The following is a 13,134-nucleotide window of genomic DNA, read 5'->3' as shown; positions in this document are numbered from 1 at the left end:
AGCTAATAATACTGAATTATATACTTATAAAATGCTAAGTGACTACATCTTAAATGTTCTCACCACAAAAAATAAATGGTAATTGTGCAACATGATGGAAGTATTAGCTAATGCTATGGTGGTGATTATTTTGCAATATATATCAGATCAATATGCTGTACACCTTAAACTTACAAAATGTTGTATGTCAACTATATCTCAATGAAGCTGTAATGAAAAAAGAAAAGCAAAGTAGAAAACAAAGTATCCCTATTGTGTGCAATCTCAGCTAACATTCCTTGGATAACAAAGTTTTTACTTTCCAGTCCTGTCACTTTAGGCTCAATTGGCTTGAAGGTCTTAGTTCCCAAGAGAGGAATGCTTTCATCAGGAGAGAAAACAATGATTGCATTGAACTGGAAGTTGAGACGACCACACAGCCATTTTTGGGTCTGTACGTCTATGAACCTACTGGCAAAGAAAGGGGTTACTCCAGTGGCTTCCAACTGGGGGCAATTTTATCCAGAGGACATTTGCAATATCTGGAAACATTTTTGGTTGTCACAACTGCAGGAGAGCACTATTAGCACCTTGCGGGTAGAGGTCAAGGATGCTGCTAAACATCTTATAATGCATAAGACAGCCCCTCCTGCAACAAAGAATTATCTAGTCCAAATGCCAATAGTGTGAAAACTCTGGATTCACTTCATTGGTCCTGGGGATGGGATTGCCACCGCACAATGAGGGCAGAGAGGACCCCTGGGTGCCTGTTAGTACTTTCCTATTCTATGGCCAAAGTCAATGGAAAACTGCAACAAGTCAATTCAGGCAAAATGTAATAGCCCAGAAACTCGAGGAATAAATGTTTAGGTTACCCACATTCAAGGTACTCCAACTCGTAGAAAAAGGCAATTATACTAGATCATGTGACTAATTGTAGAAATGAGGAGTATGGTAGTTATAAGTATTTCTTCCTTATTTTGATATGAACATAGTATATACAAAATCTTTATTTTCTTCCTCTCTCCCATTCCCCTACCATCTAACATAAGATGTGTAGTAGTTGTAACCTTATATCATAGTATAAGTTATAGAATATCAAAGTAGGAGGCTGAATAACCTACAAGAAGAATGAATATGACCAAAAATACAAATTAGTATTCACTTTGGAGAAAGGGTTAGAATATTTTCAGTTGTACACTCTGTAGTTGGGCAGAAGTATAACTTTGTTAATATGTTTATTTTTAAAATAGTATAGTTTCTCAGAGATGTATGTGGGTGCCAAGTTGACAATGAGTAGGCTATGGAGGCTTTGGAATATGTCCAAAAGATAGGCTGATTCACTTCCCTGTATGTTTCTGGTTAAGGTGGACCATGTTTGAGAAACCTATCTGTATGAGATTTAGGTGGAAGAAAAGCAGCAGCCATCTCGCTTTTAACCTTCAAAAGGTAGAGTCTGAGTGGAGAACCAATATGGCAAAAAAAAAAAACACACCTGTATGCTGCCTCCTACAACCACATCAAAATTACAACTAAAATACAAAACAACCATCACCCAGAACTGCTGGAAAGCTGGCTGAATGGAAGTTCCACAACTAGAGAAGTAAAGAAGAAAGCAAACAGAGACTGGTAGGAGGTGCAGAGGTGCAGAATGGGCTGGTCTGGCACCTATGTGTGCCACTTTTTTAATCAAAGAGAGATCATCTCTACAGAGGCCGCCCAGAGGAGCAAGGGGTCCCAGCCCCACACCAGACCCCCAGCCCAGAGTCTCAGAGCTGGGAAAAGAAGTCCCTATAGGCAGTAAGAACTATGAGCTGTAAAAACCAGTGGGGGTTGGGGCTCAGTGACACACAGGCTGCTGGAGACCTAGCTATTCCTCTTAAAAGGCCAGCGCCATGAACTGAACTTACAAACTTCCACTTCCTCTGAGCTCCAATGTTGGGCAAGACTCTGGGGGACCCAGACACATGTGAGGAGAAACGACTGTCTGGCATCGGGGCAGGAACTCTGGTGCGGGGGAGGGGCGGCTTTCTTCCAGATGGAGGTGCTCACAGTAGTCACTGCTCCAGTGCTGGGAACTCCCTGGTTGCAGGCTGACTGGCAGCATTTCTGTTTGCTCAGCCCTGGTGATCCCTTAGACCACGCCCCATCCAATTTACAACCTTACGCAAGCTGTGAGCAGCAGATATGCATATGAATGTCCTGTCCTCTCTCAGGCTAAAACCTGTCAAAAAAGCTGCAGCTGGGTCAGGGAGCCCCAATCCTATCAATAAAAGGCCCAAGACCCAGCACCAGCACCAGCCTGTCTTCCTTTACAGCTGGGCCTCGTCTGGGCACTTCCAAACCTGATACAAAGAGGAGGAATCTGCAGATCTCTCTATAGCTCCTGCTGGGTGATCCCAAGCAGTGGCAGATTTTGCACCTCCCTGGAGACCCAAGAGCCAGTGTACCTGGTAGTCAGTGTCAGACCATACCAGATTACAACTCTTCACATCCATAAGCGACACACTCAAAGGGCAGACTCAGTGAGCACCAAAGCCCCACTGAAGCAAGTCCTACTCCATAAGGATGTCTCCTGCACAGGAGCCCTCCACTGAAGTCACAGCTGGACCCCACAGCCAATTGACCTGGTGGTCAATTCCTCCCAGTGACACCAACAGCAATCAAGGCTCAACTACAACAAGACTGTGCACACAGCCCTAGCTGGTTTGGCTCATTGGAAAGGTCCCAGGTTCAATTCTGGTCAAGGGCACATGCCTGGGTTGTGGGCTCAATCCCCAGCGGGGAGCATGCAGGAGGCAGCCAATCAATGATTCTCTCTCATCATTGATGTTTCTATGTCTCTCTTCATCTCCCTTCCTCTCTGAAATCAATAAAAATAGATTTTTTTTAAAAAGACTGTGCACACAGCCCATAAAGGGGTGCATGTAGAGTGTCCACCTCAGCTGATTGGGGAGGCTGAGCCACTGGGCCCTATAGGACACCTACTACGCAAGTCCACTCTACCAACTCAAGGAGACTTAGCAGCTCTACCCAATACATAGAAACAAACCCGGGAAGCAGCCAAAATTCAGAAACAAAGTAACATGTCACAAATGAAAGAAATGGAAGAAAGCAAACTACTGGATATATAATTCAAAACCACTGTTATAAGGTTACTCAAGAATCTTCTAGAAACCTCCGAGGGACTTAATGAGACTTTCAAGGATCTTAGGGAGAATGCCAAAAAAAAAAAATGGAAAAGGACCAGTCAGAAATTAAGCATACACTGACTGAAATAAAGAATAATATACAGGGATTCAACAGTAGACTAGAGAATCCTGAGAATCAAATCAACGACTTGAAATATGAAGAAGCAAAAAACACCCTACTAGAAGAGCAAAAAGAAAAAAGAATCCAAAAATATGAAGATAGTGTAAGGAGCCTCTGGGACAGCTTCAAGCGTACAAACATCAGAATAATTGGGGTGCCAGAAGATGAGAGACAGCAAGATATTGAAAACCTATTTGAAGATATAATGACAGAAAACTTCCCCTGCCTGGCGAAAGAAATAGACTTACAAGTCCAGGAAGCACTTGTAAGAGAACCCCAAACAAGAGGAACCCAAAGAGGACCACACCAAGACACATCATAATTAAAATGCCAAGGGCAAAATACAAAGAGAGAATCTTAAAAGCAGCAAGAGAAAAGCAGTTTAGTTACCTATAAGGGAGTGCCCATACAACTGTCAGCTGATTTCTCAACAGAAACTATGCAGGCCAGAAGGGAGTGGCAAGAAATATTCAAAGTGATGACTAGCAATAACTTACAACCACGATTACTCTACCCAGCAAAACTATCATTAGAATTAAAGGTCAGGTAAAGAGATTCACAGACAAGAAAAAGCTAAAGGAGTTCATCACCACCAAACCAGTATTATATGAAATGCTGAAAGGTATTCCTTAAGAAGAGGAAGAAGAAGAAAAAGATAAAGATAAAAATATGAACAATAAAGTGGCAACAAATACATAACTATCAACAATTGAATGAAAAATCAAATGAATAAAAAATCTGATGAACAGAATAAACTGGTGAATGGAATAGAATCAGAGGCATGGAAATGGAACAGACTGACAATGCTAAGAGGGACAGGGTCTGTCAGGGGGTTGGGGGAGAGAGAGCAGGAAGAGATCAAAGATCTTATATGCATGTATGCATTACCTATGGACACAGATAATAGGGTGGCAAGGGCCTGGGGCAGGGTGGGAACTGGGTGGAGGGAAGCTGTTGGGGGGAAAAAGAGGGACATCTGTAATAATCTCAACAATAAAGATTTAAAAAAAAAAAAAGGTAGAGTCGGTGCATTTGTAGCTCAAGCACATTATCATTATCTGCTGACTCATCTTCTTGGCACCTGGCACCACCCAGGCCTACAGCTGCCACACTTCTCCTGGGTCCTCCTTCAACATCAATTCCTGGGTCATCTATTCAGCTCTGTGACAAAGAGCACTACTTTATCAAGGTTGAAGGCAGTGAACACTGATACAGGTCCCAGTTATTTCTCATGGTCCCAACTCCTCTTTATGAATTCTAGCTCATCCTGCTTTCCCCCACTTCACATCCATCTTCTCCTCCAAGTTGTCTTCTATGCAGACTTCAAATTTTAGCATCAGACATGAAGACAACAAGCTCATGGAGACTATTTAACCAATGTCCACAGTTGCATATGAGGTCAAATCTCTGTAAAATTCCATAAAAACACACACACACACACACACACACTTTGTATAGGTCTCTTCCATAGCCCTCAAAGGGTCCCTAACATTGGGTTCTTAGGATTGTATATTTTTGTAAAGCTATAAAAATAAGCTATTTCAAATGTAGCCAACTTTTAATATTTTTAATTATAATCTGTTTTATCTTTCTAAATACATAATCGTCTTTGTGCCAAATTTATATTTGTGATTTTATATTCATTTTCCTAATGAGGGTCTTCTAAATAGTATGTGTTTCAAAATCTGTGTCTGTCTCTACACTTACTAAGGTCAGTTCAGAGTTGATTTCCCTGAAAACAAACATAAAACCCTTTTGCAGCTGCAGAATGAAATAAACGTAAACTCCAAACAAATGGAGAAGGTTGGCAAGTCCTGAATTCTGCCCATAAGGCATATAAACATGAAGTGAATTCAGCCATTCAGTCTTCACTGTAGTCTGCATTCAGAAACTATCACTGTGAGATGGGGGGCTGTACTGGGAAATCAGGCTCGGTCTCCAAATATGCACACCCTCAACACGAAGGGGGATGGAATCGAGGGCCTGGGAGCTCAGGAAAGGGAGGGAGACTAATTAAGATTAGAACATTTATCCAAATCTCTACAAGCATATTTCCTGGACCTGGACCCTCCTAAAGAATAGAAAAATTAATAACACTTAGAGAGATGTTCAGATCTTACTGGAAAGATTCATGGACGTGGGAACAAGACTGTGTCTTGCTTAAGGAGAAGAACTTGATACTTCTGACTAGGCTTCTAAATCTAATGCCTCACATAAATGTGACAACAAACTCAGGGCCAGATGAGTTTTACTCAGAATGATCCATTGCTGGATAAAAAATAAAAATAAAAAAATAAAGAACATTTTGGGAAACACTTTATCACTGAGAATAGTTGGAAATAAAGTTTAACTTCTTAACCAAAACTTGTAATAACATGCATTCTATGGTTAAGTATTTTTCTAAGAACAAAAACTTTTATTTTCTTCATGTTTCTAAACTTTTGTTATAACTTTAAAGTGAAGAGTGAGTATGCATCATTCAGGGCCTTAATATACAGGGGCGGGGGGGGGCCGCAAAAGTAAGTTTACAGCTGTGAGGACACACAACAATTTATGCTTGTATTATAAATTATTGTATTATTTTCCATACAAATAACTGTAAACCTACTTTTGTTCCACTCTCTACAGACTTTTAAAACATCTTTTAAGTTTTTTAATATTGTAAAACCACATTCATCTTACATATGTAAAGGATGGATGAGTGGACAGAGGAATGGATGATGAACAGATGGATAGATGAAGGGGAGAGAGGGGAAAGGGAGGGAGGGATATCAAAAATGAAGAGTTGTTATTTTAAAGTGGCTGAGTTTGACGTGGGTGGATTAAAAAGAAAGAATTCTGATGAGGGAGAAAGGCTCTTTTCTTTAAGAGCAACACCATACTGAGCAAAATTGATTATGAAAAGTGAGGTTTTTAGGACCCAGCCTCTAAGACTGAGGTGTGGTGGGGGGCGAGGTGTGGAATGTGGGGGAAGAAGAACAGAAGTCTCCAAGATGGTGAAAGTTCAAGGTCAAAAGAGGAAGATGGCCGGTGAGAAATTCCCTATGATAGGGAATAGTATTAAACATCCATAAAAAGAGAATTTGAAATGATTCCCTTCCCTATGCTATAGCTATCCTATTTTTCTCTAACTTTCATTAAAAAAATCTGTGATGCTCATGTTGCAAAAATGAAAAAAAAGAGAGAGAGAAAACTTATGGATGTGGACAATAGCATGGGGGTCAGGGGGTTGGAGGGAAGTAAAGGAGTATATAGGAGGGATAAAAGGTGATGGACGGAGACTTGGGGTGGTGAACACACAATACAGTGTACAGATGATATGTTATAGAACTGTGCACCTGAAACCTGTATAACTTCGTTAATCAGTGTCACCCCAATAAATTCAATAAAAAGGAAAGAAAAAGTCTGTGATGCTCATGTCAATGTCAGACAGCAGCTGCAGGAACTGAGAGCAATAGGAGAAGGTGAGGCCACCAGAGGGGTAACTGAAAATCAACAGAGACCGGAAACCTGAACTATTGAAGAAACAAAAATAAGTCACTCCAGCTCAAGTCACCAATCCACCCTCCTGCTAATTCTCAGCTGTCTTGGGGATCAGATTTATTTCTCACACTAAGGGGACTCAAGCCATTTTATTAGGAGAATAAACTAATAGGTTGATGCCAGAAGGCCATAGGCTTTTGGAATAACCAGGTGGCCAGCATCAGGCTTACATGTGTTGCAAAATAATAACCATTATAAACAACTAAATCAGACCACCTACATTTGTCCTATTTTTCCTACATAAAATATCAGAAGGTCCAAACCACATTTTCAATTCCATTCATTTGGAACTAGAAATTTTGCTCTAGTACCTTTTGGTCCTTATAAAATGCCATTGCACTCAGTAACTGAAAGCATCATACAGCAAACACTGCAATTTGTTGTTGTTTTTCCCTGCTGTAACATGAACAATGATGTCCGTATGTGGAATACACTGCCTTAGACATGCCCACATATCCTTACGCTTATTAGAGAAAAATCTGATATAAAGGCAGATTATCCCAAAAAAGTGACAGAAAAGCTGGATTTATTCATTTCTGTATCTTTCTACCTCTGAGGTGTTAGGGCATGGAAAGCACAAGCAGGAACAGAGCAGAAGAGACGGCTCTTCGGGATTCTCACAGAAGGCTGTGTGCCTCCACTGAGAAGGACAAAGTGGCTTCTCCACCAGCCCCACAAGGAAATCTGTAGCATTAAGGTTTCTCTGAGGACTTCGTTCCATCAGTTTTCTCTCCTCTCTAGAATATACTTTTAATCTGTATACACCCTGGTTCCTCCCTTCTAACCCAGGAGCTCCTAGCTACAGAGGCAATTAACTTGATGTGGTGCCCATGCAGCTTGTTAGCAATTGTTTTTATACTGTTTGCATGAATTAAAGAATATCCAAGGGCTTTCTTACATTGTGATATGCTTTGTCAGTGAGAAAGCCTAGGTTTGTTACCTGGGAATTGTCTGCAGCTACCTATTTCAGTTACACATGGAAAGTTGGGGCAAAGCATAAGGATATGTGGGCATGTCTAAGGCAGTGTATTCCACATACGGACATCATTGTTCATGTTACAGCAGGGAAAAACAACAACAAAACACCACAACCTCAGAACTACTGTCTTACCCTACAACATATTCAAGTTTCTTCCATCTTATTAAAATAGCTGTTTTAAATTTTCTGAAAAACTACTAGATATAAAACAAACAAAGCAACAAATAAATTTTAATTTGTGTAAACCTCTATATAAGACTGAAACCCAACAGGAAGCGAGCATTCTCAAATTTAAGGAGGGTTTATGTACAAAGGGACCATTTATGAAGATCCCAGTAGGGTATAGGAGACCCATAAGGAACAGTATAGTAACCTGGGGCTAATAGCAATGGACTTGTTACCATCTCTGAGCCCAAAGGAACAAGGGAAGGAGAAGTTACTAAAAGCCAGAAGGAGAGAGTCATGTGGCAGAGCATGTCTTGACAGAAGCAATGTAACCAGTCCAAGGTATTCCCCCAGGGAGGAAACCAGGGGAATAAATACTTTAAACTATCTCCAAGTATGATGTTCATCAATGATCTCCTATTGGCTAAATCTAAGGAATAAACATTTTTCAGTTCTTTTCTTGCTTGACCTCTCTCCAGCATTTGACATGACTAACTATTCCCTTCATCTTGAAAGTTTTTTCCTTTGATTTCTGAGACACTACTCTTTTCATGGTTTGACTTCTTCCTTCTCAGATTGCTCCTACTCTAGCTCCTTTTCTGATTTCTCCTCATCCGACTCCATAAATGATGGGTCCTCCGAAATCTATTATCAGCCTATCTTTTCTCCTCCGGTGATCTCATTCATTTCTCCATCATCACTACCACCTCGTTTCCCCCTATGCCCATCAGTGCTTGACTTAATTTGAGCTCCTGAGAAAAGAATTTGCATACAACTCCTTTATTTTGGAGGTGACACCAGGAAATATCATTAGGAAAGCAGGAAAGTAAATCAGGGCAGAGAAGGGAATCAATAAAGTGAACATTCAGGGAAATTCAACACTCTCCTAGATGTCTGGCAGGACTAAGGCGAACCAGGCTGAAGAGTAGAAGAACCGAAAGACCTAGGGTATAGGAGACCCATAAGGAACAGTATAGTAACCTGGGGCTAATAGCAATGGACTTGTTACCATCTCTGAGCCCAAAGGAACAAGGGAAGGAGAAGTTACTAAAAGCCAGAAGGAGAGAGTCATGTGGCAGAGCATGTCTTGACAGAAGCAATGTAACCAGTCCAAGGTATTCCCCCAGGGAGGAAACCAGGGGAATAAATACTTTAAACTATCTCCAAGTATGATGTTCATCAATGATCTCCTATTGGCTAAATCTAAGGAATAAACATTTTTCAGTTCTTTTCTTGCTTGACCTCTCTCCAGCATTTGACATGACTAACTATTCCCTTCATCTTGAAAGTTTTTTCCTTTGATTTCTGAGACACTACTCTTTTCATGGTTTGACTTCTTCCTTCTCAGATTGCTCCTACTCTAGCTCCTTTTCTGATTTCTCCTCATCCGACTCCATAAATGATGGGTCCTCCGAAATCTATTATCAGCCTATCTTTTCTCCTCCGGTGATCTCATTCATTTCTCCATCATCACTACCACCTCGTTTCCCCCTATGCCCATCAGTGCTTGACTTAATTTGAGCTCCTGAGAAAAGAATTTGCATACAACTCCTTTATTTTGGAGGTGACACCAGGAAATATCATTAGGAAAGCAGGAAAGTAAATCAGGGCAGAGAAGGGAATCAATAAAGTGAACATTATCAAGCAAGATATCACAATGGGCAAAAGCTTAGTCTTGCTGGGAACTCCAGGAAATGGTGTAAAAGACACTCCAGAATGATCTCAGTCAAGGGGAAAATGACTGGAGTATTTATATACAACTCCTAAGAGTCACTGGATGAAGACTACTCCAAGGAGGGCATTAATTCTTCAGTGCTTCTAACCTTCCATGAACACAGGTAGAGCTACCTCTGAGGGTAGTTATTGGCAATGGAAAAGGGGCCACCAGGATACACTGAAATGGTAAAGGTATGTGGGTGACAGCTTCTGCTACATTTCCAATTTTCTAGTCAAGACCTTTCTATACACGTATGGTCCCAGATTCATACTTGGAATTCTACTATAGGACCTGCCTACAGGTCCCAACTCCCACTCCCACTCCTTTCATCCCTTTCTCCCTGATTATAGAAACTGGCATCACCATCCACCCAGCACCCCACATAAGATACCTACCAGTCATTTGTGTTTTGCCAATGTTTGCCAAGCCTTACTGAACCAACCTTCTACATACCTCTTGTAGCTCTTTCCTCCCACCCCATTGTCTTAGTTTAGGTCCCATCATTTTTTGTCTGAACTATTGCAATAATCTCCTGATTGGCACTTCTATCTTATTCTATACACACTTACATACCATGTAATTATCTTGCTTAGAATCCTCTTGGGGGCCTCGCCATTACCTGAAGTCAAGATTCTAATTATTTAGTTGAGTGCTAAACAGAATTGGAATCATCTGTTCCCTCTCTCATTCCTCTAAATACATTATATGTGCCTACCCACATACATGTATTGCATAGTTCTCTGCACATGGTAAAGTCCAGTATTTACATATATGTTTCCTTTTGCTATGTTTGTCCTTCTCCACATTACCTACCTGGTCAACTTCTCCTCCTATCAAACATCATTTTCTTTGCCATATTGTTCCAGACGTCCCAGGAAGACGGACATCTCTTAGGCTATTCTCCTGTAATAACAATTTCAGGGCAATAATCACATATCTGTTGGGTTGATAATAAAGGTATCCATGGAAACAGTGTAAATTCTTTACCAAAGATCAGAACACACCATAAGTAATGTAAAAATACAGAAACCAATTGACAAGTATAAAACTGTTTATGAGAATGCTCAACATTAGATATGAAGACCATAAATCCTTTTTTACGAGGTCCCTATTTCATTCAAGGAGTCTTAGTTACAATCAGTCTCAGCTCTAGGAAGACACTATGATGGCTCAGTAAGGTTTTTTTAAACCAGAATTAGATGATGATGATAATAATGAAGAAGAATAAGGAGGAGGAAGAGGAGGAGGAGTAGGAGGAGTAGGAGGAGGAGGAGGAGGAGGAGGAGAAAGAGAAGAAGAGGCAGCAGCAGCACTTCAGTGGATTTTTCATAAATTATTTTACTATTAATAAACATAATCTAATCTGATTAACACTCCTGCCCTTCAGCCCTTTAAGGTTGCTGGCTGCTAATTGACCTCTGCCATTCCAGAATCCCAGCATCCCTACTGAGACTAAGGATTCCACTTCTAGGATAGTATCTCCTACCTTCCCCTATAGCCCACAGAGGCAGCCACTACAGTGCTTCAAAAATGCCGATGCTATGTTCCCAATGTATTATACAGTGTTATGACAAAAAGGAATGTTTTCTAGGCCTTCACAGAGGAAAATAATTATGTAGGGGAGAGTATGATACATTTATTCCTACATCCCAATTTTCTAAGTTATTAAATTTATTTTATTTCTCTATATCATGCCAAGGGATTTCTGGTATCAACTTCATTTAGTGTATGCCACTGTTGAGTCCAAATTTTAATCAACTAACTGAAAAAAATTGTTAAAAATATTCCCAGTTGTTCAAATCAGCACATTTATTCCAAAATCTAGTAAGAAAAACTATCTCAAAAAAAATTCAGCCCAATCTAAAATTATACACCTCACTCTCTGAGTTAGCACCTTCAGAATCCATTCCCACATATATTCCCCCAAGTCTTTTGCTGCATAAATTAGCAAACCCTTGCAATTTTTTTTTAATTAAATCTATTTTGCACAGGTTACATTTGTTCCTCTTTTTTTCCCCCCCATAACTCCCCTAAAACGACAACCGCGCTCTCAGCCACCAGCCCGCTTTGCGCGCGCACCTCCGCACCTGAGTTTTTTCCACACTGCGCCTCCTCTGAGCCTCGGTGTGCTGTTATTTTTCCTTCTAGTTGAAGAGTCTCTCCTCAGCCAGCCTTCCTGTGGTTCTGGGTGATGTCCGTTCCGTCTTTTAGTTGTATTTTTGAAGTGGTTGTTTGCGGCAGCAGTCTCCGGTGTTTACCTATGCCGCCATCTTGGTCTCTCCTACCCTTGCAATTTTATTTTCTCAGATTTGACTTTGCAATTGGTTCCCTGGGATATGCTAGAACATGATTCTACTTGCCTAGAGGCATTGAAGAAAAATGGCACACACTAGCCAAGTAACTACCTCTGGTGAGGCCCTTCGCAGAGTTTTCAAGCAAGGCGGGAATAGACTCTTCTCTTGGGGGCTACTTCTGCCAGCAAGAAAACCTCAGTGGAGTTTGGAGGGTCAACCTCCTTAAAGTCATCTAAATTCTCCCAAAAGTTACCATTCCTATTACAAGGTTCCTCTCTTTTGTAATCAATGCTCTCGTGTTCATATAAGAGGCCTGGCAAGCTATGAATTCTACCTGCAATGCAGTTTACCAATTTGCAGGATCAGACTTCGGTCTGATTTTCAACTGTCAGCCCCTTGACAAGAGATGAGAGATCCTTGTAAATCAGTCACAGAAACTCCCCAGATTTTTCACCTTGAGCTGCAAATTTAAAATCCTGAGCTATTATTTTCTTTCTGTAAGCCTACCAGCCCAGATAGAAAGAGCCAGCCTTCCCTCAGGGTATCACCCATACCTGGGGTGATTTTATATCCCAACTTGTGTGGCACCATCCTGTTTATGTATCTTATCTTGCGATTGTTGACACTCCCTTTCACTTTCAAAAGTGACCCCCTATTTGAACAGTAAATTATGTTTACTCTTCATGGGCCTATAACCTAACACAGCAGCCATCTGTACCACCATTGGACCATCAAGGCGACCACAGTGCAAATCTATTTCATGAAGGAATGGTATGGGCTATCAATTTTCTATTCTCTAATGCTAACAGAATCCTCACTGGTTTTAAGTCAAACAGAGTCAGATAATCCCAGATTCACATTTTCTTGAAGGTCTGTTCCCTACAATCATCTTTTGTACTAATAAGTATATAAATCAAGACTCTTGGTTGTAGACTACACAATCTATTAAAACAGAATTAATTAAATTCTGTTATTAAAACAGAAAGGAATTCACCATACAGTTTTAGGAGCTTACAGAATTCTGAGAGGGCTGGAACCAAACTTATATTCACAACCAAGAATGCAGCCAGAAAAAAGTCCAACATGAGACTGTTCTATCAGAAATCTTGAGACTAGATTACCCATCTGCACAACTGCCCTGAAGA

This window comes from Myotis brandtii, unplaced genomic scaffold, assembly GCF_000412655.1.
Source record: "Myotis brandtii unplaced genomic scaffold, ASM41265v1 scaffold115, whole genome shotgun sequence".
NCBI classification, from domain to species: domain Eukaryota; kingdom Metazoa; phylum Chordata; class Mammalia; order Chiroptera; family Vespertilionidae; genus Myotis; species Myotis brandtii.
This window is presented reverse-complemented; position numbering follows the sequence as displayed.